This window comes from Capra hircus, chromosome 16, assembly GCF_001704415.2.
Source record: "Capra hircus breed San Clemente chromosome 16, ASM170441v1, whole genome shotgun sequence".
Taxonomy (NCBI): domain Eukaryota; kingdom Metazoa; phylum Chordata; class Mammalia; order Artiodactyla; family Bovidae; genus Capra; species Capra hircus.
The window spans coordinates 45,877,297-45,902,019 of record NC_030823.1 but is presented as its reverse complement, the minus strand read 5'-3'; the positions used below and the strand labels follow the sequence as shown (position 1 = coordinate 45,902,019).

Sequence of the window (24,723 nt, the reverse complement as noted above, 5' to 3'; positions counted from 1 at the left end):
TGTCACAGCTAAAAATCTCACATTTGCAACTAGGACTCGGTATAGTCAAATAAATGAATATTTAAAAAAATAAAAAACAGTACTGTTTAATGACTGTACACAAAAAGAAAACCCGTGGTGTTAAGTTAGAATACATGGGAGAGAAAATTCCACTTAAAACAGCAGCACAAAAATTAAACATCTGTGAATAAACTTGGTGAGAGCTCTTCAAGCTGTTTAAAATCTACACTGTAAACCCATTTGGGGGCTTCCCAGGCCACGCTAATGGTAAAGAATCTGCCTGCCAATGCACGAGACACAGGTTTGACCCCTGGGTTGGGAAGATCCCCTAGAGAAGGGAAAGGCTATCCACTCCAGTATTTGTGCCTGGGAAATCCTATGGACATAGGAGCCTGGCAGGCTACAGTCCATGGGGCTGCAAAGAGTAAGACACAACTGGGCACAAACAATCCTATATTAAAATCACCCCCAAAAGACACAAAAACAGAAGTGGACAAGCAGAAAGACTTCCCTTCTTCCCAGTTATGACATCACAACTTCCACAACATGTCGATTCTAAAAAATTCCAAAAAACATCAGTAAACTCTCTTTATGGAGCTGGACCTGTTGATACTGAGGTTCTCTGGGGAAAGCAAATGTGGGCAGAGCTACAGGAGCCGTGAAGGGGAGGGGCTGCAGGTTGCTACACCAGCGAGTGACCCAGCAGCCACAGGGCCTCCACCACCACACTATGCTCCCAGCACAGAAAAGACAGAGCGGCCCCGGGCAGAGCAGTGGTCTAGGAGCAGGGGAGTGTGTGTGTGCTCAGTCCCTCAGTTGTGCCCGACTCTTTGCGACCCCACGGACTGTAGCCCACCAGGCTCCTCTGTCCATGAGATTCTCCAGGCAAGAGTAATGGAGTGGGCAGCCATTTCCTCCTCCAAGTGTAAACAGAGATCTCATGTATGACTGAGAGAAGCTAAAATCACTGGGCACAAAGGACTTATAATAAGTAGCATCAACTTACTTGATGCTACAACTGGACAGCCACTGTGCAAAGACGAAATTAGACCTATTCCTCACACCACAAAGGCGACCTAAACATAAAAATGGAAACCGCCTCTACTAGGAGAACACATGGATGAATTCTTCTACAGGAGCAGGGAAAGGCTTTTTCACTATGACTCAAAACCCAGATGCAAGAGAAGAAGAGACCGATACATTTAACTACATCAAAACATGTTTTAGCATTTACGTGATGTCATGGACTGAATGTCTGTGTTCCCCACAAAATCATACTGATGCTGAAGCTGAAGCTCCAGTACTTTGGCCACCTGATGCAAAGAGCTGACTCACTGGAAAAGACCCTGATGCTGGGAAAGACTGATAGTGATAGTGAAGTCACTCAGTCGTGTCCGACTCTTTGCGACCCCATGAACTGTAGCCTACCAGGTTCTTCCACCCATAGGATTTTCCAGGCAAGAGTACTGGAGTGGGTTGCCATTTCCCTCTCCAAGGGATCTTCCTGACCCAGGGATCAAACCCGGGTCTCCCACATTATAGGCAGATGCTTTACCGTCTGAGCCACCAGGGAAAGACTGAAGGCAAGAGTAAAAAAGGGCAGCAGAGAGTGGGATGATTGGATGGCATCACCGATTTAATGGACATGAATCTGAGCAAACTCCGGGAGATAAGTGAAGGACAGAACAGCCTGGCGTGCTGCTACAGTCCAGGGGGTCACCGAGTCAGACACGACTTATCAACTGAACAACAACACTGCTTTTGTTGACACTTGGAATGTCCACAGAGCTTTTTAAAATGAAAGAAAACGGAAAAAGGGATTTGCAGGCTGAATGCACCCAAAAACACACTCCATTATGGACTCTGAGGAGAAGCAGGAGCAAGCCGGCAGCGACCCGCCCCTCCAAGGCCGAGCCCTGACCTTGCCCAAGCCCCTGTGACCACGTTCCCTCTGGGGACACGCCTGGGGGAGGGAACGAAAGCCCAGGCCAGCAGCAGCAGGGCTGTCTTCTCCGCTACATCTAAGTTTGCTCTAAGTTTGGTCGTGACGGGAATGCCTGAGTCAGCGATCACCACTGGAATGCTAACCCCGTACTCGCTGCTTCACGCAGCAAGTAATTTGTGCAGAAAATCATTTCAGACACCAGAACATTTCCTCTCCAGATTACACTGAAGAAAGTACACTTGATGACAGTAAAATGGAATCCAATATTCCATGTTAAGATAAACCTCCACATCAAAAAGAATTGATGAGCTATTACAAGCCACGTTCTAAGAGCTCCACGATGCAACAACGCGTGGCAGACCCACCTGTCAGCCGGTGAGCATTTCAATGAAGAGTTAAAAAATAATAATAATCAAGTGTCAGGTAAGTCATATCAGTTTAGCACGTGGACTTTATAATAGCAAGTGGATCATAATTAATATTCTCGAGGGGACACGATCTACATGTAAATGAGTGGCGAGCGACATGGAGCCCCCCATGGAGGCACCAGGCCTGCTGCTCCTCCAGGGGTTCCGTCTGCATCGGCCCCAGCCCATGCGCAAGACAGCAGGGGTACCCTGCCCCTCCCCGGGGTGGGGAAGTCCCTGAAGCCCCTACCTCCTGCTGTAGTCCCACCCAAAGACAGACCATTCTGCCCACCCTATGCAGACAAGCTTATCTGCACAGAATTGCATTTTGGCTGAAACTTCTGGAAACAAAGAAAGAAAAGCAGAGCTGGAAACAACAGCTTTGTGAGAACAACAGAGATCACTCGTTCGGCTGCCCTCAGAACACCTGCCTCTGGGTCAGCTCACCTGATACACAACAAGGAACAGACATCAGAGGGGACCAGGAACTAACATGGCAGCTGTGCCGACACCCCATTCTCCTTCCGAAGGCCCCCCAAAATCACCCTCTGTCCCCTGTTTTTCCATCAGCTGCGCAGTGACACAGGCAGACTGACCACCACAGAAGGCATCTTGTGGCCTTTTTTTATTCTTAATTTGCTTGTTAAATGATCTTTTCTTTTTCAGTAGAGCTACCACACGTTTCCCTGGTGGCTCACATGGTAAAGAATCTGCCTGCAATGCAGGACAGCCGAGTTCAATCCCTGGGTCAAGGAGATACCCTGGAGAAGGGAACAGCTACCCACTCCAGTATTCTTGCCTGGAGAATCCCAAGGACAGAGGAGCCTTGTGGGCTGCAGTCCATGGCGTTGCAAAAAGTTGGACACAACTGAGCGGCTAACACTACTACCACTACCATATGACCCTGCAATCCCACTCTTGGGCATATACCCGGAGAAAAACTTAGTCCAAAAGGACATACACACACCAGTGTTCTTTGAGGGACTATTTACGATAGCCAAGACAAGGAAGCAGCATAAATGTCCACTGACGGAGGAATGGATAAAGAAGATGTGGTGCATATATACAACGGAATACTACTCAGCCATAAAAAGAATGAACTAATACCACCAGTAGCCACATGGATGGACCTAGAGATGGTCGTACCAGAGTGAAGTGAGTTAGAGAAGGGAAAGATATGACATCCCCTATATGTGGAATCTAAAAAGAAATGATACAAATGAGCTTAATTACAAAACAGAGACAGACTCACAGGCTTAGAGGATGAACTCACAGTTGCCAGAGGGGAAGAATGGAGGAAAGAGTTAGGGAGTTCGGGATCGACATGTCCACACTGCTCTATTTAAAATGGAAAGCCAACAAGGACCTACTGCATAGCACAGGGAACTTTGCTCAGTGTCACGTGGCAGCCTGGATGGAGGGGAGTTTGGGGGAGAATGGATACATGTATGTGTACGGTTGAGTCCCTTCAATGTCCAACTGGAACTATCACAACACTGTTAATCAACTGCACTCCAATATCAAAGTTTGAAAAAATTTTTTTAAATAAATAAATAATGATATTTGCTTTTTCAAACAAAAACCTGAATCTTAAGAATAGCATGGTTTGGATTTTCCCAAAAATCTGTATCAGTGATGTAAATGATGTCTCTTTGTTACCTTTTCTCCAACTGAATCCTATAAACTCTTGCTCTTGGTTCTGAGACAGGCACATACAAGGTCCACTCAAAGGAAATATCCATCTCTTGTGCAGATTCAAGCTTTACCACCCTTCGTATCATTTGAAAAATGCACTAAAATGGCCTCATTTTTCAAAATAATTATTGATTTAATAATTAGAATTAATGCTATCGTGAAGCCTGCTGCCTTCTGAACTATTCACACCATCTGCCAGCAGAACATACTGTTTCCATAAAGAAGGAAATGATCAGAACAGAGCTATCACCAGAAAGAAGTGATTTCTAGTCACGTTCTATGCTTGTTATCCACACCGTTAATAATAATTATACTGCTTTTAACCGAAAGAATATTAATGGTGACTATGCTTATCCTCCGTGCATGGAGCCCATCGCTAGGTGGGAACCCAGTGGTTCTTACGTTGCCGTCCGCCCCCGAGGGGTTGTTAAACACGTACTCCAGCTGGAAGACAATGGCGAACGCGGGGTGACGGACCATCTCAGGGAGTCGGAGCCGGCTTCTCAGGACCAGAGCCTGGTTTCCAGAGCTGGGCCAAGAACATAGAGAAGGGGTGAGTCAGGCGGTGGCTCCCGCTGCCCGGCACCCAGCACCCCTCATCAGCTCGGGCCCTGGGGCCCCTGGTGTTGCTGCTGCATGAGTCCCCCTGAGCAGTGTCCCTGTGCTCTTCTGGGCGTTTGGCCACCAAGGTAATGTCCCAAACCAGAGCGTTTTTCAGGTGCCGCAATCAATACTTGGCCAAACTGCCAGCACTGGGGATGGGAGGACAGAGGGTCTCTGGGGAGGCACCCCCTCCAAGGCCGGCTTCTACCCAGCCTCACGTGTGGCACCCCTGGGGGATGTCTCTGATGGTGATCTGAGGAGCCCGGGCTGAACCTAGCAGCAGAACTTCCTGCCCTCTGGTTCCCCGTCACGTGAGGGTCACAGGACACTTCTGGAGGGAAGCATGTGAGGGCTCCACAGCTGGAAGCATCTGTAACACTAACCCCAAAACCATAAAGGCAGAAAAACAAGATCTTTCCGACCACAGGATGCTGAGGTCTGCTGTGGACCAGATGATGGAGCAGGAGGAAACAGCAGCACTGGGGAAGAACTCAGGTGGGAGAGTGCATCCCTCATGATGGCCTTTCACTTTGATCCCTGGTCGGGTGCCCACCCCTAATGCCCAACTCCACAGAGGGCTGGACCTGGGGCCCAGGGGAGATACCTGGCCTTGGAAGAGGAGCCAACCTTCCGGCTGAAGCTGGCAGAGCGTGTCAAGGCCACCTCCAGCTCGGGCACCAGCACGAGGACCTGCGGCCGCTGCACGAAGCCCAACCCATTGTGCACGCCCACACACAGACGCCGCTCCAGGATCTCCAGGGCACCGACATCCAGCGGGCTGCCCGCCTAGGAAGAGCAAAGAGTGAGGCCGGCGCAGAGCAGGGGCAGGAGCTCGCCAGAAAAGCCCCCAGCGGAGAGGTCGACAGGGAGATAAAGCTAGAGGTGTCAGACATTCCAGACCAGATAGAGCTTAGTGAAAATATGATAGAGTGTTAGCCACTCAGTCATGTCCAACTCTTCACAATCCCATGGACTGCAGCCCGGCAGGCTCCTCTGTCCATGGGATTTCTCAAGCAAGAATACTGAAGTGGGTTGCCATTCCTTTCTCCAGGGGATCTTCCCAACCCAGGGATCAAACCTGGGTCACCTGCATTGCAGGTGGATTCTTTACCATCTGAGCCACCAGGGAAGCCTGCCCAAGGAGCTTAGTAAAGTACCATCCAATCAGGGTGGGCTGGCCTTAGGACACTTTCTTGGTCCTTTGGGGGTTCCTCAAATAGCATCACCTTATAGAGGAATCTCCCCCTAGATTCTCAAAACAGCTAATTCTCACTTTCCAAGGCTGAGCTATGATTCTCAAGATGCAGCAAACTAGCAACAAGGTGACCTGGCTCCTCCAGCAGAATCTGGAGCTCTGGGGTGTAAGGGCCCCCAAAGTCAAGGGCAGGCAATGATGCAATGACGGAGGTGCCTAGAGGCTGAACACAGAGAGTGTCAACACCTCTGCCCTCCCCCAACTCAGACACCTGAGACTTGGGGTGGATGGGGGCAGCAGTAATCATAATCCAATAAAAATGGAATCTGCCCCAAAGTGATCTCTGGATATTAAAGTGTTTCATCTTAACAAAAAAAATGTACAGGCATGCTAACAAATGGGCAAGGATATTCTTCCAGGCTATTACTGTTTATTAAATTATGTGATTGGTGCAAAATGATCCCTGAATTTTTGAGTTTTCTTCATTGCTCATTAATCATGCTGAACTGACCCAAATACAGCCCATTAGACTTTGAGTAATGAGAATAAAACGGGGACAGAAACAGTATCTTCTGACTGAATGGGAACAAAAATACAAAGAGAGTAGAAATATGTAATAAAGTGATCTTCATGGAAACATATAAAATTCAACAGATACCCGTAACCATCTCAGTGGTCATAGACAATCTACTCTGAGCAACAGGAAAACAGCAGGAACTACACCAAGAAAATGTTTGCTGTTGTTTCAACTCTCTGCTTTGCATTTCTGTTTCTTGTGGGACTATGTTACATGGAGCTACAGTTTCAAGAATGGGTTGTTGTTCAGTCGCTAAGTCATGTCTGACTCTTTGTGACCCCCTGGACTACAGCATGCCAGGCTTCCCTGCCCTTCACCATCTCCTGGCATTTGCTTAAACTCATTTCCATTGAGTTGGTGATGCCATCCAATCATCTCATCCTCTGTAGCCCTCTTCTCCTGCCTTCAATCTTTCCCAGCATCAGGGTCTTTTCCAATGAGTCGGCTCTTCACATCAGGTGGCCAAAATATTGGAGTAGAATGGGTAGAGAGCAGAAAAAGAAAAGAGCCCATCTTTTAAAAAATTCCGCCTTATTCATGCATGAACACATATTTGTGTGTGCATGCAATTAATCATTTGCAAGCTTCATAATTTGCTAACTTCAGGATGGGTGCCAGGTGACTGAATCATTCATCCTCACAAATAACAACTCAATGGACATGAATCTGAGCGAACTCCAGGAGGTGCTGAGGACAGGGAAGCCTAGCATGCTGCAGTCCATGGGGTCGCAGAGTCAGACACAACTTAGTGACTAAACAACACGCCAACTGTTGGGGCACATCAGGTGCAGTGTTGTGCAGTGTCCTCCTGGTGCAAATACTCCAGACAGGGACTGCGAGTCCCCCAGTTAACAGGCAAGGATACCAGGTCCTCTCCATGGCCAAGCACCCAGAGAAACAAAGCAGGGTGATGCCCCAGAGAGCTCTCTAGGCAGTGGGATGGGGGCGCTGCCCGCAGCTCTGGCAGGGCGGCTGGGCAGGACAGCAGATCGAAGACTGAAGCCTGAGAGCGATTGTGCCAAGGATCCAGATAAGGAATACATGGGAGAGTGGGCCATGTGTACATGGACCCATGTAGGGACAAGGTGTCACGCAGGCAGGCAGACCTGGGCAGTGCCCAGGGGGAGTGCCCTTCTGGGGAAGTGCCCCTCCCAGAAAACCACTTCAGTGAGCCAAAGTGGTTGCAATTTATAGTCATCTCCTTGGAAATATCCTCATGTACTCTGAAAATGTCCCTTGTAAATGTAGACTAGTTTACAGGTTTCCCTAAGCTCATCTGTTGATTTAACTTACTTTTAAATGAGGACTGATTAAGATACATTAGGTCTTCCCTGGTGGCTCAGACAGTAGAGTCCACCTGCAATGCAGGAGACCCAGGTTCAACCCCTGAGTTGGGAAGATCCCCTGGAGGAGGGCATGGCAATCGACTCCAATATTCTGGCCTGAAGAATCCCATAGAAAGAGGAGCCTGGCGGGCTACAGTCCATGGGATTGCATGGAGTTGTACAGGACTGAGCAACTAACACACACATAAGATACATTAATGTGTGTGTGTGTGTGTGTGTGTGTGTGTGTGTTAGTCGCTCAGTTGCGTCCGACTCTTTGTGACTCTATGGACTGTAGCCTGCCAGGCTCCTCTGTCCATGGGATTTTCCAGGCAAGAATATTAGAGTGGGTTGCCATTTCCTACTCCAGGGGATCTTCCTGACCCAGGGATCAAACTCGTGTCTTCTGCACGGGCAGGTTAATTCTTTACCACTGCACCACGAGGGAAGCCCCTAAGATATGTCAAAGTGAATGTTAATTAATGTCTCAGCTTAACAGCACCCTCTCAGCAGTGAAGTTAAGACAATGGGCTAGTGCCCCTCTTTAGGCACAAAGAGACAAGAAGACAGAAACAGGGGCATCACTGCGATTGCCCACATCGGGGGCTCAGGAGGCCAGCATCTCCCAGTCTGCCTGGTGTTCCCTCCCCACTGTTCAGACTAAATTCCCCAACCCTGGACTGTACCTCCCGGAAGCAATCGCTGATAACGAGTTCCAGAAGCTCTTCCTCAAACTTCTCCAGCGAGGGATACAGCGTGAAGAACAGATCATCCAGGTAGCACATCAGAGGCTTCTGCAGGCGGGGCTTCCGGAGGGCATCTCCTGGACACGAGAGGCTCAGATGGATGACCCATTGAAACACAACCACCGGAGGGCCCTTTCGCCCACAGGGCTTCAGGCCAAGGGCTGAGCACCAAGAAGAAGGCATGGGCATCGCTCAGACGGACTCAGAGCCGGAGGCCCTGTCAGCCCAAGCCCAGATGCTAAACAGATCAAATGAGTGCAAATTTTATTTGGTCCAAATTCCTCCCCAAACGTCCTCCAGGAACAAATTTCCTAACTCAGCTATCGAGGGCACACAGGCTGCCAGAGGCAGGGTGACATCTGTTCCCTTCCCCACGGCTTCCTGTCCAGCAAGAGCACAGCCAACTGTGTCATTTCTCATTTCCTTATGCTTACTCTCGACTATGGGCTTCCTCAGTGGCTCAGGAATAAAGAATCCACCTGGAATGCAGGAGAAGCAAGAGACGCGAATTCGATCCCTGGGTAGGAAAGATCCCCTTCAAGGAGGAAATGGCAACCCGCTCCAATATTCTTCCCTGGGAAATCCCATGGACAGAGGAGCCTGGTAGGCTACAGTCCATGAGGTCCCAAGAGTCAGAAACGACTGAGCAACTCAACGACAGAAACGACACCCAGAAATATGTGGAAACACTCAGACACACGTGTGAGCATGGCGCAGCGATAAGCAGAAACAAAGGCTGGGCTGGGAATATGAGAGGGAAGTCCCACCCCTATCGAGAAGCACCCAGACCGTGAGCTCCATGAGGGTGAGGACAGAAAGGGAGGGCGGCCTGTGGCATCCAGCCCAGCGCCCACGCTGAGAAGGTGAGTGGAAACCCAGCCTCGAGAGGGGAGCATCACACGTGTTTGGAGAGGCTTCTCCACGGGCCCTGGAACAAAGGCCACCACAGTAGGAAGAAGGCAAAGCCAGCCCCCACAAACACACCCCCAGGGGGCGTCTGCCCCTTTACATCTGCCCCCTCTGTGCCATCTCTCTGGTTCTGGTCTTCTCTGTCTCTTCCTAAACTTTTATGATTATTTAAATATTGAGGTACAAAGTCTTAGATTTTAAAAGCCCAATTCCAAAGCTTAAAAAAAACAATTGATGTGAGACGCAGTGCTGATGAAACTATGCCGGAAAGAACACTATCTTACTGGAAGGTTATCAGTCAGTGCAGCTGAGAGGCAGCTGTCTCTGTAACTTAGAGTGCATCAAGAGCCTTAAAAATAAACCTATGCATAGCCAACAAGGACCTACTGTAGAGCACAGGGAAGTCTGCTCAATGCCATGTGGCACCCCGAATGGGACGGGGTGTGGGAGAGAACACATACGTGTATGCATGTGGCTGAGTCCCTTCACTGTTCACTGAAACTGCCACAGCATGGCTAATCGGCTCTATCTCAACACAAATCAAAAAGCTTAACATTTGAAAAAGAAATCCATATCCACCTTCTGCCCCAGCAATGCCACTTTTGAATCTTATTTAGCAAAATAATCAAGAGTTTAGAGTTCAGTCACTCAGTCGTGTCTGACTCTAAATAATCAAAGATGGAAGCAAAGCTTTATTTGCAAGAATACTCATTAGAACATTATTTATAACAGACAAAAGTAAGAAACCACCAGATGTTCAAGAATACGAGAATGTTAAATAATCTCTTGCTCATCCATATAAAATGAGAAAAAAAATCATGTTGTCAGAGATTATTTAAAAGGAAATTTAAAAAAACAAAAAAGGAAATAAAAACAAACAAAAAAGAATATTCAATAATCAAAAAATAATCATGACATTGTAGGTGAAAAGAACAATATATAACAACATATAAAACTGCATATTATTAGTCCATTTGATGACAAGATTACTTAAAATACATGCATTTTGAGACATTACTTTGCCGACAAAGGTCCAAAAGCTATGGTTTTTTCAGTAGTCATGTATGGATGTGAGAGTTGGACCATAAAGAAAGCTGAGCGCCAAAGAATTGATGCATTTGAACTATGGTATTGGAGAAGACTCTTGAGAGTCCTTTGGACTGCAAGGAGATCAAACCAGGAAATCAGTCCAGAATATTCATTGGAAGGACTGATGCTGAAGCTGAAGCTACAATACTTTGACCACTTGATGCGATGAACTTACTCACTGGAAAAGACTTTGATGCTGGGAAAGATTGAAGACAGAAGGAAAAGGGGATGACAGGATAAGATGGTTGTATAGCATCACCGACAGAAGGGGACGACAGAGGATGAGATGGTTGGATGGCATCACAGACTCGATGAACATGAGTTTGAGCAAGGTCTGGGAGTTGGTGACTGACAGGGAAGCCTGACGTGCTATAGTCCAAGGGGTCACAAGGAGTCAGATACAACTGAGTGACTGAACTGAACTGATACATTTGCATGTATACATATATATCTTTTTTCTTGGAGCAGTACTCTGTTCTGGTTTTTTTTTAACTGAAGCATAATTGATTTTCAGTGTTTCCAGAGTAATTCACTGTGATTCAACACATATATCTGAATCACAGCAAAGTGATTCAGATATATATATATATATTTGCAGATTCTTTTCCATTATACATCATCACAAGATATTGAACAGTTTCCTAGGCTGTACAGTAGGTCCTTGTTTATCTATTTTATATATAGTAGTATATATTTTTTAATCCCAAATTCCCAATTTATCCCTCCCCCAGCTTTCCTCTCTGCTAACCATAAGTCTGTTTTCTATGTCTGTGAGTCTATTTCTGTTTTGTAAACAAGTTCATTTGTATCATTTTTTTAGATTTCACATATAAGGAAAGTCATATGACATTTGTCTTTCTCTGTCTGATCTACTTCACTGAGTGTGATCATCTCTAGGTTCATCCATGTTGCTGCCAATGGCATTATTTCATCCTTTTTGTGGCTGAGTAATATCCCATTGTATTTTTTTATACCATATCCTCTTTATCCATTCATCTGTTGATGGACATTTAGGTTGCTTCCATGTCTTGGCTATTGTAAATAGTGCTGCAGTGAACACTGGGGTGATGTATCCTTTCCAACTAGAGTTTTCATCTTTTCCAGATATACGCCCAGGAGTGGGATTGCCAGATCATGTAGCAACTCTATTTTTAGTTTTCTGAGGAACCTCCATACTGTTTTCCACAGTGGCTGCATTAATTTACATTCTCACCAACAGTACAAGATGGCTCCCTTTTCTCCGTATCTTCTCCAGCATTTATCATTTGTACTTTTTTGACGGTGGCCTATACATGTATGTCTGTAGACAGTAATCACATATTACTTTATTCCCCTCTTTATGGTTTTTTATACCTTTCCCATCACAAATACACACTAAGGTTTGATACTTCTGAGAAATTTTATGTACTCCTTTCATCATATTTTTAAGTGTTTAAAGCAGGTCAGTTGATGAATCAGACCTAATTTAAAAGTACAGGTATCCTTATCCACAGTAGACAAAAGGTGGAAACAACCCAATGCCCATCAAGAAGTGAAAGAAAGACAGACAAACTGTGGTCCATCCACACAACACAGTATCATTCTTCCCTGGTGGCTCAGAAGGTGAAGAATCCACCTGCAACGCAGGACACCCAAGTTCAGTCCCTGGGGTGGGAAGATCTCCTGGAGAAGGGAATGACAGCCCACGCCAGTATTCTTGCCTAGGGAATCCCATGGACAGAGGAGCCTGGCGGGCCACAGGCCACAAGGTTCCAGAGAGTCGGACATGACTGAGCGACTCACACTTTCACTTTCACTTTCAAAGAGGAAGGAGATTCTGACGCATGTTACAACATGGGTGAAACTTGATGACGTTACACTGAGTGACATGAGCAGTCACAAAAAGACAAGTACTGCATAATTCCATTTATATGAGGTGCTGAAAGTCATCAAATTCCAAGACAGAACGTAGACTGGGGGCTGCTAGGGGCTGGGCGGGGGTGGGGAGTTACTGTGTCTGCAGAGTCTAAATCTGCAAGATGAGTGTGTTCTGGAGACGCGGGGTTGCTCAACGATGTGAATGTGCTTAACGCTCCTGAACCACGTGCTGAAAAATAGTTAGAAAAGCACATTTTACGACATGTGTATTTAACCATGATGTTAAAAGACATGCAGAAATATACGAAGTGCAGCCTTTCATAAAATGGTCAAGCAAGTCTCTGAAGCACATCCTGAGCTGGGAGCCTCAGTCAGAGACAGAAGGCAAGAGGGAGGGCCCAGAGCGGAGGCGGGCATGGGAGACGGACCCCTCTCCCAGCAACAGGCAGGAACTCAAGGTGCCTCCACACATAGGAAGCACATGAATCATCCATACAGGATTTCAGGGAACACAGCAGAAAATCGCCAGGCAGCGGGTCCCTCTGGGAGCTGAGGGGAGGGAGGGGGTGACGCTGGCAAGACCCAGAGCAGCAGGAGGTGAGGGAGCAGAGGGAAGGGGGTACACATAAAGGATGCCTGTCACCCCCTTATTTTTGCAGACTGCATATTATTCATTCTGCAAGTCAATTCATGTGTCTACATCATAGGGCAGGACACATTCCCCTCCAGTGATTTCAGCATTTTTAACACACAACCGCTGTCTTCTTCTGTGACCTTGATCCACAGGACCCTGTTGCTGGCGTGTGCTCACTGCTTTAGAGCCCAGACAGCTCATTTGCTGGTTACCAAACAATCCCTCGGCTCTTGATCACAATTAAACTCTTGCCCAAAAGATGTCTTCAGGGTCAAGTGGCCCAGGGCTCCATGGGCGGTCACAGGAGGGGGAGAGGCTCCAGGTAAGGTGGCCATGACCCCCACCCCAGAGGGAGATGGCAGTGACTGCCGAGCTCCCTGTGCTCCTGTGAGATCCCCCCACCTCCGCACCACCCCACACTTGGAGCTGCCCCACGCTCTCGGCCTTGAAGCCAGCGAGCCCATATCATCCTGCCTCCCACCTGGGCTTCCATCACTCAGTCCAGGGAGCCAGAACCCCTGGACACACCCCAACCTTTGGGGCAGAGAGCATCCTGGGGGCACCCACTGAATCCACGGAAGAAGGACACACAGACTACAACTGGCACCCTCTCCCTAACAATTTGTGCCAAGCAGCAAAATCACCCAACCCCAAAGATACTCCCCAGCATGTTACCAGTTCATGTCCCCCAACACCAAGTCTTGTTTCCATGGAAGCATGAATGGGAAACAAGTGCCCTTCCCTGAGGGCTGCTCCCTCAAAGGGTCTGCGCGGTCCCCAAGCCAGAGGTCACTCCCTGGTCAACAAGCACTGGGACAGTGAGAAGAGCCACCAGCCAGCACTCCCCTCCCCGCCATCTTCAGGTGCAATAGAAACAGAAGGAAACCCAGAGCTGACCCATTGCCTTTCCCAGTGCAAGGGGCCCAGTTCTGAGCCTGGCTTGGCCAGAGACCTGTTCTGCAAACTTCCAGAAGCCACGACCAAAGAAAGAACAGCTCTGAGGGGCCTTCTGACATGAGACAGATCAGAGCTCCCAGGCACCCTGTGGCAGTCACAGGGAGCTATGACAAAGGAGCCACCCCAACTCAACTCAAGACAGAACGTTCCAGACCAAGAAGCAGCCACTCAGTCTTGCCAGGCACACCCCATGTGGCTGAGGCAGGGCTTTACTGACCCATTTCACTTGATCCCCATACAAACCTCTCCGGGCAGGTCCTCACGATGCCCCCATTTTGCAGAGGAGACTGGCCATGGCAGAGGCTCAGAGTGGTCACATGGGGCCACAGTGGAGCCTGCCCATCACCTCGGGCCTTGGGGCACTTCCCCAGCATGCCAGCACTACCCACGGGCACAGCTTCACCTCCTGACACTGTCATTCCCTCCTTCAACCAGCACCAGCAGCCAGCACAGACAAAAGGGGCCTCGGCAGAGCTGACCCCCAGCAGGGGGACTGTTGACCCCCGTGCACTATAAATGAGTGAGGTTTTCAGTCATCCGTTGCCACATCTTTGGGTGGAGAGGCAACTCCCAACAGCAGCCCTGCTCCTGCTTCTCAATGATGCCTTTTCTCCTGAGACTCTCCCGAACACAGGGCAGAGAAAACTGGACGGTGAGAACCCCTGCCTAGAGACATCCTTCAAGGACACGCTTGGTAACACACCCCCACCCGAGGACCTCAGGCTCCCAGGGACGCAGCTCCCCTGCCGGGTGTGTTTCATTCACCAGAACACACCTCCCAAGACAGAGAGAATGTAGCAACAACAGCAATAGAATGTAAACGAAATTTAGGAACAATTTAGGCAGGAATGTAAGTGAACTTGAGCTAGTCCACAATTGCTCTAGATGGCATGTGTACTCAGCATGTCAGACTCTGCAACCCCATGGATTATAGCCCTCCAGGTTCCTCTGTCTATGGGATTTCCCAGGCAAGAATACTGGAGTGTGTTGCCATTTCCTCTTCCAGGGGAATCTTCCCAACCCAGGGACCAAACCTCCATCTCTCACGTCTTCCGATTGGCAGGCAGGTTCTTTACCACTGGGCCACCTGAGAAGCCCCAGGTTTGCTCTGAAATACCTTCTATGGCCTGTGAGGACCGCAGTTGGGACTTGAGGCTGGCCCTCATCCAGGAAGGATGCACTGACTCTGTACTGTGTGAGCACAGGGCTGCACCCTCAGCCCCAGCACAGGGCCTGCTGCCCACAGGATCTACTCTACAAACACGTGTTGAGTAATCAGTGAATCAATTAGTATATAAAAGGTATACACCAACCTTCTAGCAGCAGTTATCTCTGGGGAGTGAGGTTGGAAGGGAAAACTTTTAGTTTTATGAATTTATTGGATAAAGATTAACTCTGTCATTTTAACTGTCCTCAGCAAGGGGTCAGAATCGAAGCTGTAGCACACTGGCCCCTGAACCACAGCAGCCTCAGGGAGCATGGCCCTGTCCCTGGCCACTCCGTCACCACGGGGGATCGAAGTCACTATCCGGGAATTTAGAAGACACATAGCCCAACTCCGGAGGGTGGGCAGTCAACTCGGCCGGGGAAGCCTGGTGGGAGAACCCCATCATTACACAAGGTGCTCAGGCCTGGGGTGCAGGGCCCCTCCCGGGACCCATATGTTGTTTGTGAAAGTGCAGCATCAGCAGTTTGGGGCTGGGGAAGCACCTCAGTAGGCAGAGGGCCAGCCCGAGGACACACTAGCCAAGAGGGGCCACCACATGGCAAGCCTGCAGGTCAGTTCTCAGGAAAGCTCTGCCTAGCTCGGTTTAATAGATGAGGAAGCAGGGCTGGGTCAGTGAGCTGCCAGGTCAGCCCGGGGACAGCCCCGCACCAGCACAGAGTTGGCATGCCGATGCTTGAGATACAGGAGGGAGGGAGGATGGGTTCCCGGGGAGCAGAGGGCAGTGAGCCGGCCAAGCAAGAGAGGAGAGATGACTGACAGCATGAGGGCCCAGCAGGGCAGCGGGCAGCAGTGAGCCCCTGCACTGACTGCCCAGCACAGCGCCCTGGGCACCACCTCACCACCCCTGCCAGCCAAACCTCCTGCAGCTACCACACTTATGAAAACCACATGTGACCCTACAATGACCTCCATCCACATTTCAACTGAAAACAACCCACTCCTAGCACTGACATATATCTGTTACCATGTGTAAAATAAACAGATAGTGGGAAGCTGCTGTGTAACACAGGGAGCCCAGTCTGGTGCTCTGTGGCAACGGAGAGGGGTGGGATGGAGTCGGAGGGAGGCTCAAGAGGCAGGGGATATGCATACACTTATGGCTGACTTACAATGTTGTATGGTAGAAACTAATACAACATTGTAAAGCAATTATCCTCCAATTAAAGTTGTAAAAAAATAAAACAGAGTGAAAGCAGCTCACTTCTCCACATTGCGGTATTTTACAAATGAACAAACAGCTGAGTCCCATCACGACAGCAAAATAAAACCAAGCCCTCAGCAAGTTAGACGAGTGATTCCCACCACTGAGGCCAGCACCAGCCCCTGCCTGGGCCCTTCAGGGCCGTGAAACACCATCCAGCAAAACAATTCTCTCAAGAGTGAGTCACACAAGCCCATGAGACCCTGGGCGGAATGTGTAACAGAAACAGTGACCGCTGTCAGAAAGCGGGCTGGGTGCCTGGGAGGCTGTGCATGGGGGCTGAGCAAGAGGGTCTCTGCTCCCAGGTGGTCTGGGGACTGGAGGGGAGGCTGCCCTGGTCCCCTCTCCCTCAGAGGAGTGAGCACAGCTCCTGCCCACTGAAGGCAGCTCCCGCCCACCTGCTAGAGCGCATTCTGGCCATTTGTTTCTAAACAACAACATAAATTGCTCTTCATTTTTGCCATTTTACAGACACCACCTGCATCCCTCAAAGGCCTCAGTGCCTGCCACTCCACATCAGAGGTAAACCAGAGGCCAAGGGGGCTCAGCTCGTCCAAAAACGCAAACTCAGGGTCAGGAACTGGACTTGAGCTCCTTGAATCCAGAACTCTTCTCCATGACGCAGCCCTTTACCCTTCCAGCCTGACCTGAGATGCTGAGAACAAACACGGGGCCTGTCTGGACCCCTGAGCTTCTCCTGCACCTCCCAGCAGGGACACAGAAGCACGTCTGCGCTCCACTTCTGTATCTTCACGTTTTAGCTGAAGTTCTACTGACCCCCGCTGGTGATGGATGCACATCAGGCCCCGAGAACATTCTGCTTAAACACCCAGAATTCCAGGTCAGAAAGACTCATCCGCTGACTTCCTGCAGGTCCACACCTGGGCACCTAATACCTGCGCGATCCCGGCGGGGGTGGTGACAGCTCCTCCCTGACCAGCAGGCAGGTAGGCAGGGCTGGGGCAGGGCTTAGAGCCAGATGCAGGTGTCACATTCTCCAGCAGCATGACCAGGAGGTGCTCTTACACACACACACACACACACACACACACACACACACACACACACACACGCTCCTGTTCATGGTTAATTGGTCATTTCTCATGTATCAGCATCTCCTCTCTGAGACGCTGGAGAAACAATGAGCTCAGGATGGACCACTGTGTACCCGTCCCAGGAGTTAGTGACCTCAGATGCCCAGCCTAGACCCCAGCACCCAGGCCACACGCATGGACATCATTGCTAAGACACACACTCCTTCCCAGAGCTGAGCCTCCTCTTTGGGTCCTGGGTGTTTCTGTTCTGAGCCAAACACTCGGCACCTCCCAGCTCTCCTCCCCGCTGCTCACACCCAAAGCCACATCCTAACTCTCCTGGATGGAGCAGGGAGCCAGCTCCCAGAGAACAGAGGCTCCAGGAGCGCCAGGTGGGAAAGGCTGCTGTAATCCCTTCTCATAGATTCTTTCAGAGAGCCAGAAAAAAGAGCCCCCAGAAGTGCCCGGAAGGAGCAGGAGGCCAAGAAGGTGTGGCCCATCAGTAGAATCTAAATGCAGATCAACCCCTAAAGGGATTCATGGTTGTGAAGGGCTGACCTTTATCCACCAGGAGAATCAACTCCTAAATCACACCAAGACACAGCCCTGAGCCTGTCCCATGGATTTCAGCTCCAAAGTAATCAAGCAGCTTCACTCGCAAGTCGAAAGGTGGGCCAGCCCAATGTCAGTGGACAGGTAAATGGATAAACAAAAGGTGGCCCTTCCATATGATGGGGTACTATTCAGCCTTAATAAGCAGAGAAATCTTGACACACGCAACAACACAGATGAACCTGGAAGACATTATGCCAAGTGAAATAAACCAGTCACAGAAGGACCAGTCTTCCTGCAGGATTCCACTTCTGTGAGGTCTAAAGGAGTCAGTTCATAGGGACAGAGAGCAGAATGGTGGGGGGGCAGAGGCTAGAAGGGCGGGCAGAGGGGGCAGAGAGACGGGGAATTGGTATTTAATGAGACAGTTTCAGTTGGGGAAGATGAAAAGGCTCTGGAGATGGATAGGGGGATGGCTGCACAGCGATGCGAGTGGACTTAATGTCACTGAGCTGCACACTTAAAAATGGCTAAAATAGTAAGTTTTACATTATACCTATTTTACCACAATTAAGAAGTTATAATAACCAAGCCACTGATATGGCGGTCCAGCACGGGTGGGATCCAGCAACAGTGCTTTTCCTGGCCATGGTCCTAAAGACATGAGCTATCTGTCTTATGAGACCATTTCCCGAGCAGAGAAGGCAGAGAGGACCCAAGGGATGCGAGATGTGTTCAGGAAGGGAACGCCAGTGAGACGACACAGCCACCCTCCACCTCCCCACTCCCCGCTTCTTCTCCCCCACCACCACCGGGCTGTTAGCCGGAGGGACCCAACCCATGCTCACCCACTGCATGCTCACCCCATGCAGCCCAGTTCTGGCAAGATCCGACCTAACAGAGACTCATCAAGTGACGAGAAACAGAAGAGTCCTCACCTGATTCTCCATGAGCTGGAAGGAGGCCAGGTATCTGCTGCAGACCGGACACCAGCAGGTTCTCGGGAAGAAGATGGAACACGGGCTCCAGGAGCGGGTATGGCCTCAGCGTGTACTGCAGGCTGCAGTTCTCAATGAGGGTCATGTGCTTGTTCTCTGGGGAAGAAAACACCTCCTGTAACAGCTGAAACCAACGCACCTTCAGTCACACCGGCCAATAAGCCAAGCATCTTGGGTAAGAGCCAAACAGGAAAAGTATTTTTCTAGGGAGAGAGGGGAATTTCTGTTTGTTCAGCCAAGAGCAAAAAAGAATCAACCCTTAATACCTCCTTTGGTAACACTGCAATGAAAGAGACACTTGTTTATGATCTGACATAATAGAATCTCTCTACTCACCTCTTCCCCCGAGCAGTGTAGTCAAGTACAGCTTGCTCCCATGATCAGAGGGACCCTGGAGGGCGCTCTGACAAGAATATCTCTTCTTCAATCTCAGCCTCACATTCATTGAGCCGCACAAAGCAGCAGGACTAGGTGCTGAGCAGCCAGCAACCTCTAAGAGTCCTGTCCTCAAAGAGGACACAAGCATGCGGTGACTAAGATACAAGCCCACTGACACCCGTAACACATGGGAGAATGGGATCTGAACCCCAAGGAAGGTTTGGATAACATGCTGGGGAAGTGGGAAGAAGGAGAGCGTCCTCAGAAAGGAACTGCTGGGAACAGCTCAGACAGAGTTCTCAGGGAGGTAGAGGGAAGGTGTCAGCAGAAACTGGGTGCAGGACCACAGGGCCTGGGGTTAAGGGGGATACAGACATGCCCCCAAAACATGGCCACCAAATGGTGCATCTTGCTACTGCTTGACTTCCTCCACTGACAGGGGACTCACCACCTCCTGAGGAGCACTAAGTGTTCTCATAAGAACTAAATGTGCATTCATTACAAATAAAATTGTATTATTGAAAATCGTATTTTTAATATCTGACCACTCCACACATAGGATCTGCTTACTGTAAGATGTTAAATGCCCTAAAAGGCACTCTGCTACATGGCTGGCTGGAGAGCACATTGGTACAACCTCCATGGAGGGCAAACAGGGGAAATAATACAAAACTGCAATGGAAGGGCCCCCAGACCAGCAATCCCACTTCCAGGAATTTACCCTACAGATTCACATGCACATTCACAAAAGGCCAGATGTTCACTGAACCTTCAACCCTCTGCTCCTACAGAACAGCTCCAAGTGTCTGTTTGGCAGGGGGCAGTTCAATCACAAACAGCAATTCAACTAAATGCCACCCAGTGGTAAAAAGAGTGAGCATGCTTCCTAGTGCTGATATGAAACACCCTCCAAGAGACACAGTTAAGGGGAAAAACAAAGGTCTGGGACGACGTGACGGGGGCAAGAACAAGAGCGCGGGCATGCACATTTGCGCGTGTGTTATCAGAAGACCGGGAAGGGCCCCCAGACCCCAGAGAAGAAATCACCTGTGGTGTAGGCGAGGAGCTGAGCACAGGAGTGAGGAGACCTCATCTGAACCTTCTCACACTGTTTCATAGTTTGAATTCTGGATTATGGGAATGCATCACCCAGTCAAGAAAAATACCCCACATTTTCGGAAATGCACCCTGACAGGATAAGCTGTCAGTTTGTGGCTGTCCCTCCTCAGGCCCGTCACACATCCATAGCCCCCATACCCTCCACCAGAACCATGGTCCTAGAATGGACCTGGGTGGGGTGGTGGGGGGAGGGCGGTGCTTGCTGATAACAGTTGCTGAGTCTAAGGATACTTCCAGAGAGAAAATGCTGGCAAGTCAATGATTAAATTCAATTGGGAAATAATCTAAAAGGATTTCCCTGGTGGCTCAGACAGTAAAGAATCTGCCTGCAATGTGGGAAACACTGGTTTGATCCCTGGGTCGAGAAGAAACCCTGGAGAAGGGGATGAATATCCATTCCAGTACATCAAGGCTCTATATTGTCACCCTGCTTATTTAACTTATATGCAAAGTATATCATGAGAAATGCACGGCTGGACAAAGCACAAGCTGGAATCAAGACTGCCGAGAGAAATACCGATAACCTCAGATATGCAGATGACACCACCCTTAAGGCAGAAAGTGAAGTAGAACTAAAGAGACTCTTGATGAAAGTTAAACAGGAGAGTGAAAAATCTGACTTAAAACTCAACATTCAAAAAACTAAGATCATGGCATCTGGTCCCATCACTTCATGGCAAATAGATGGGGAAACAATGGAAACAGTGACAGACTTTATTTTCTAGGGTTCCAAAATCACTGCAGATGGTGAGTGCAGCCATGAAATTAAAAGATGCTTGCTCCTTGGAAGAAAAGCTAAGACCAATCTAGACAGCTTATTAAAAAGCAGAGACATTACTTTACCAACAAAGGTCCATCTAGTCAAAGCTAAGGCTTTTCCAGTATTCATGTATGGATGTGAGAGTTGGACTATAAAGAAAGCTAAGCACCGAAGAATTGATGCTTTTGAACTGTGGTGTTGGAGAAGACTCTTGAGAGTCCCTTGGACTGCAAAGAGATCAAACCAGTCCATCCTAAAGGAGATCAGTCCTGGGTATTCATTGGAAGGACTGATACTGAAGCTGAAACTCCAATACTTTGGCCACCAGACGCAAAGAACTGACTCATTGCAAAAGACCCTGATGCTGGGAAAGATTGACGGTGGGAGGAGAAGGGGATGACAGAGGAGGAGATAGTTGGATAGCATCACTGACTCAATGGACATGAGTTTGAGCAAGCTCCAGGAGTTAGTGATGGACAGGGAAGTCTGGTGTGCTGCAGTCCATGGGTTGCAAAGAGTCAGACATGACTGAGCAACTGAATTGAACTTAACTGACCCACTCCAGTATTCTAGCCTGGAGAATTCCATGGACAGAGGAGCCTGGTGGGCTACAGTCCATTGGGTCACAAAGTCAGACACAACTGAGCAACTAACACTAAAAGCCAGTCTTTATCATTAAAGCTAAGTTTTTGACTAACTGTTCCTCTATCATGAGATTTTCACCAAATTCAGGGAGTGGAAGTAGGCTCAGGGTTTCACACAGGCTGGAAGGCAGACACCAACTTCCCACCATGGAATCCAGACAACATTTCGCAGACAGAAAGTCACCCCCACACTCGCCCCAAACAGATCCACCTCCACTGTTAGAACCCTGTTCACATCCCCCAGGTCAGAAAAGAGCCCCACACCAGGCCCCCGAAGTGACCTGTCAGCCCATCCCCCTGCTTCACCAGGCACCCCACCATCCACCCTCCACTCAGCCAGCAGCCAGGGGGTGCCTCACATCTCTCCCAGGGGCACTCCGGCTGCTCGGTGGGAGAAGCCACAGAGGCAGGCAAGAAGCCCACTCTGCCCTAAGGTGGCCGCTCAGCACTGAGCCCACACAGAGTAGGTGCTCCTGCAGGATGTCCCTGTCATTGGCACCACTGGACACCTTGCTGTGCTGGAGACGACCCATGCACTTTCTAGTCAGAGGCTTCTGGGGACAGCCAGTGACCGTGAAAGATAGCAACTACTCCCGCGGGGGCAAAGCTGCCACCCAGAGGCCGGGGGGCCAGCAGCCCTCCCTCCAGGTGGGCCCCACGGGGTCATCCTCACAAAGCTGTGTGCTCCCTTCAGGCTCATGTGTCTCAGGTCATTAAATTTTCTTTATTTTTTTTTTTTACCCTTTGGCTGCACCGCTTGGCATGCAGAATCCCAGTTCCCCAATCAGGGATGGAACCTTCAGCTGCTGCAGTGGGAGCACAGAGTCCCAACTGCTGGGCCACCAGGGAAGCCCCCGGGTCTTTAAATTATATCAGACTCCAAGCCCACGTTACACGTTCCCCAGATCTATAGCTGGATCTATAGATCTAGAGCTAAGCTGGTGACGCTCTAATACTCAGGGAAGTGACATGATGAGCAGGTGCTGTGGAAGCCTGGCCAGGCCGCATCTCTTACGTTCTATGGGGTCCTGAAGGAGCGGGTGGAGGAGGGCTCGCGGGCTCCCATGATACAGTCTAAGCCTGCAAAACAAGACGCGTGAGCCGCACATCAGCACCTTGCATTCAGCCACAGGACCCCCAGGTATGCTTCTCAAAAGGAAAGGCTGTGGGGACCTCCACTTCACCCTTCTGGGAGCTTCCACCACCCTCCAGAGGGAACAGAGACACCTGAGCACAGCATCGGCTCCGTGAGCCCACAGCGCTGGTGGGCAAGTTTGTCCAGAGTACCCACTGCATGGTCCGAACACAGCCTGAGCAAGGGCACTGGGAACAATGCCTGGAGAGCACCTTGTGCCTGAAAACGTCCCAAGATTTGAAACAACATTTGAGGGGCTTCTACGGCTGTGTATCTGGAGTGGTGGTTCCCAACCAGGGAGGATTTTGCCCCGTCGGGACAACTGGTAAAGTTTGGAGATGTTTTCGGCTATCACAGCTGGGCAGGGAGGAGGCTACTGGCATTTTGTGGGCTGTAAGACTGTACATTGTTCAGGATGGCCCCGTAACAAAGGCACACCTAGCCCAAAGTGTCCATGGAGCCAGGGTGGATAAGCCCCCATTTACAGTGACAACGCAAACCCCGCCACGGCTAAAATGACCACACACCGTCTCACCCATCTGGGCACGTTCAGGTCCTAACATAACAGAGCCTGGCACATAACGGACCCCAAGCCAGTGTTTGCTGAGTGAGCCCCTACTGCTCCCTGGGCACTTGTCTGGGAAGAACCTACTGCTTACACTCCGGACCCTTAGGAGGTGGACACTGCTGTCCATCAGGCACAGATGATGAATTCAGAGTCAAGAGTTTAAACAACTGGCCCCAGACCCCACAGGAGTCAGGATGGAGCAGGACTCAGCCCGTATCCTCCTTACATCAGATCCCACTCCACTAGCCAAAGCCCGTACTGCTCCCACCTGGAGAAGGATGGCTGGGCTTACACAGCAACAGCAAACACGGTTACAAACTGAAGCAAAAACATCCCCAGGAGACTGTGATAAACACACAGAAGCTGGCAAATTCAGAGCTTCCTTACTGTGGACGAGCAGTTAATTCACCACAGAAAGATGCTGGGAACCCCAACAACTGAGAAAACGAGGCAGATACCGTTTGTCCTGCAAAGTGGAAGTTGGAGATTCCGGCTTGTGGCTGAAGATCCGAAGAATTCCAAACCCACAGGACAGAGTCTGGAGGGTCCCATCTCGTCTCCTGCCTTCAACGACCACCTCCACCACGGCCACAACATGAGGGTGGTTCAAGGATGTGTGAAAATACAAGGGCTGCCAAAGAGAAGCGGACAGAGTGAACGCTCTTGACCTGCAAGAAGGAAGCTCAGGGACGCAGGCGGGCTCCCTCCTCGCCCTCCACCATTCTCATGTCGACGCTGCAAACACACCGTGTGGGGAACAGCATCCCTTCCAGGCACCAGAGAAGAGAAGTGGCCAGGAAGGGACCCCCTGAGAAACAGACATCGGGGTCACAGCTCCTGCTTCCAGGACACCCAGCATCTGGTTGCAAGACTACTTGCTTCTCCTGTGGGAGTTTTTCATCCACAAAAGATGCCAAAAGACATCAGAGCCTCTGGAGAGGAAAGGGGTTGGGGCAGCCATGCACCCCACCCCTATCACCTGCCAGGACCTTGAGCCCAAAGATATAAGTAGCCCGTGGCACCCATGCATCCAGTGAACTGCCCACCACACCCACACGTCCACTGAGCTGCCCACAGTGCCCACACATCAGCAGAGCCCTTTCATGCAGCGCCCAAACTTCAATCACAGCTCACCAACAGACTCTAATCCCTGCTTCCTGTGGAAAT

At 49.8% G+C, this 24,723-nt stretch overlaps 1 long non-coding RNA gene across 1 annotated transcript in view; it reads right to left on the bottom strand.

The window, feature by feature from the left end:
- NPHP4 overlaps positions 1-24,723 on the bottom strand; it is a 146,504-nt gene that overhangs the window by 96,898 nt on the left and 24,883 nt on the right. Inside the window, exons 5-10 of the long non-coding RNA XR_001919296.1 lie at positions 24,015-24,187; positions 22,869-22,933; positions 18,893-19,048; positions 8,434-8,570; positions 5,255-5,436; positions 4,450-4,576 (exon numbers count right to left, since the gene is read on the bottom strand). This is a non-coding gene — a long non-coding RNA (nephrocystin 4). The remainder of the gene's footprint in view (positions 1-4,449; positions 4,577-5,254; positions 5,437-8,433; positions 8,571-18,892; positions 19,049-22,868; positions 22,934-24,014; positions 24,188-24,723) is intronic.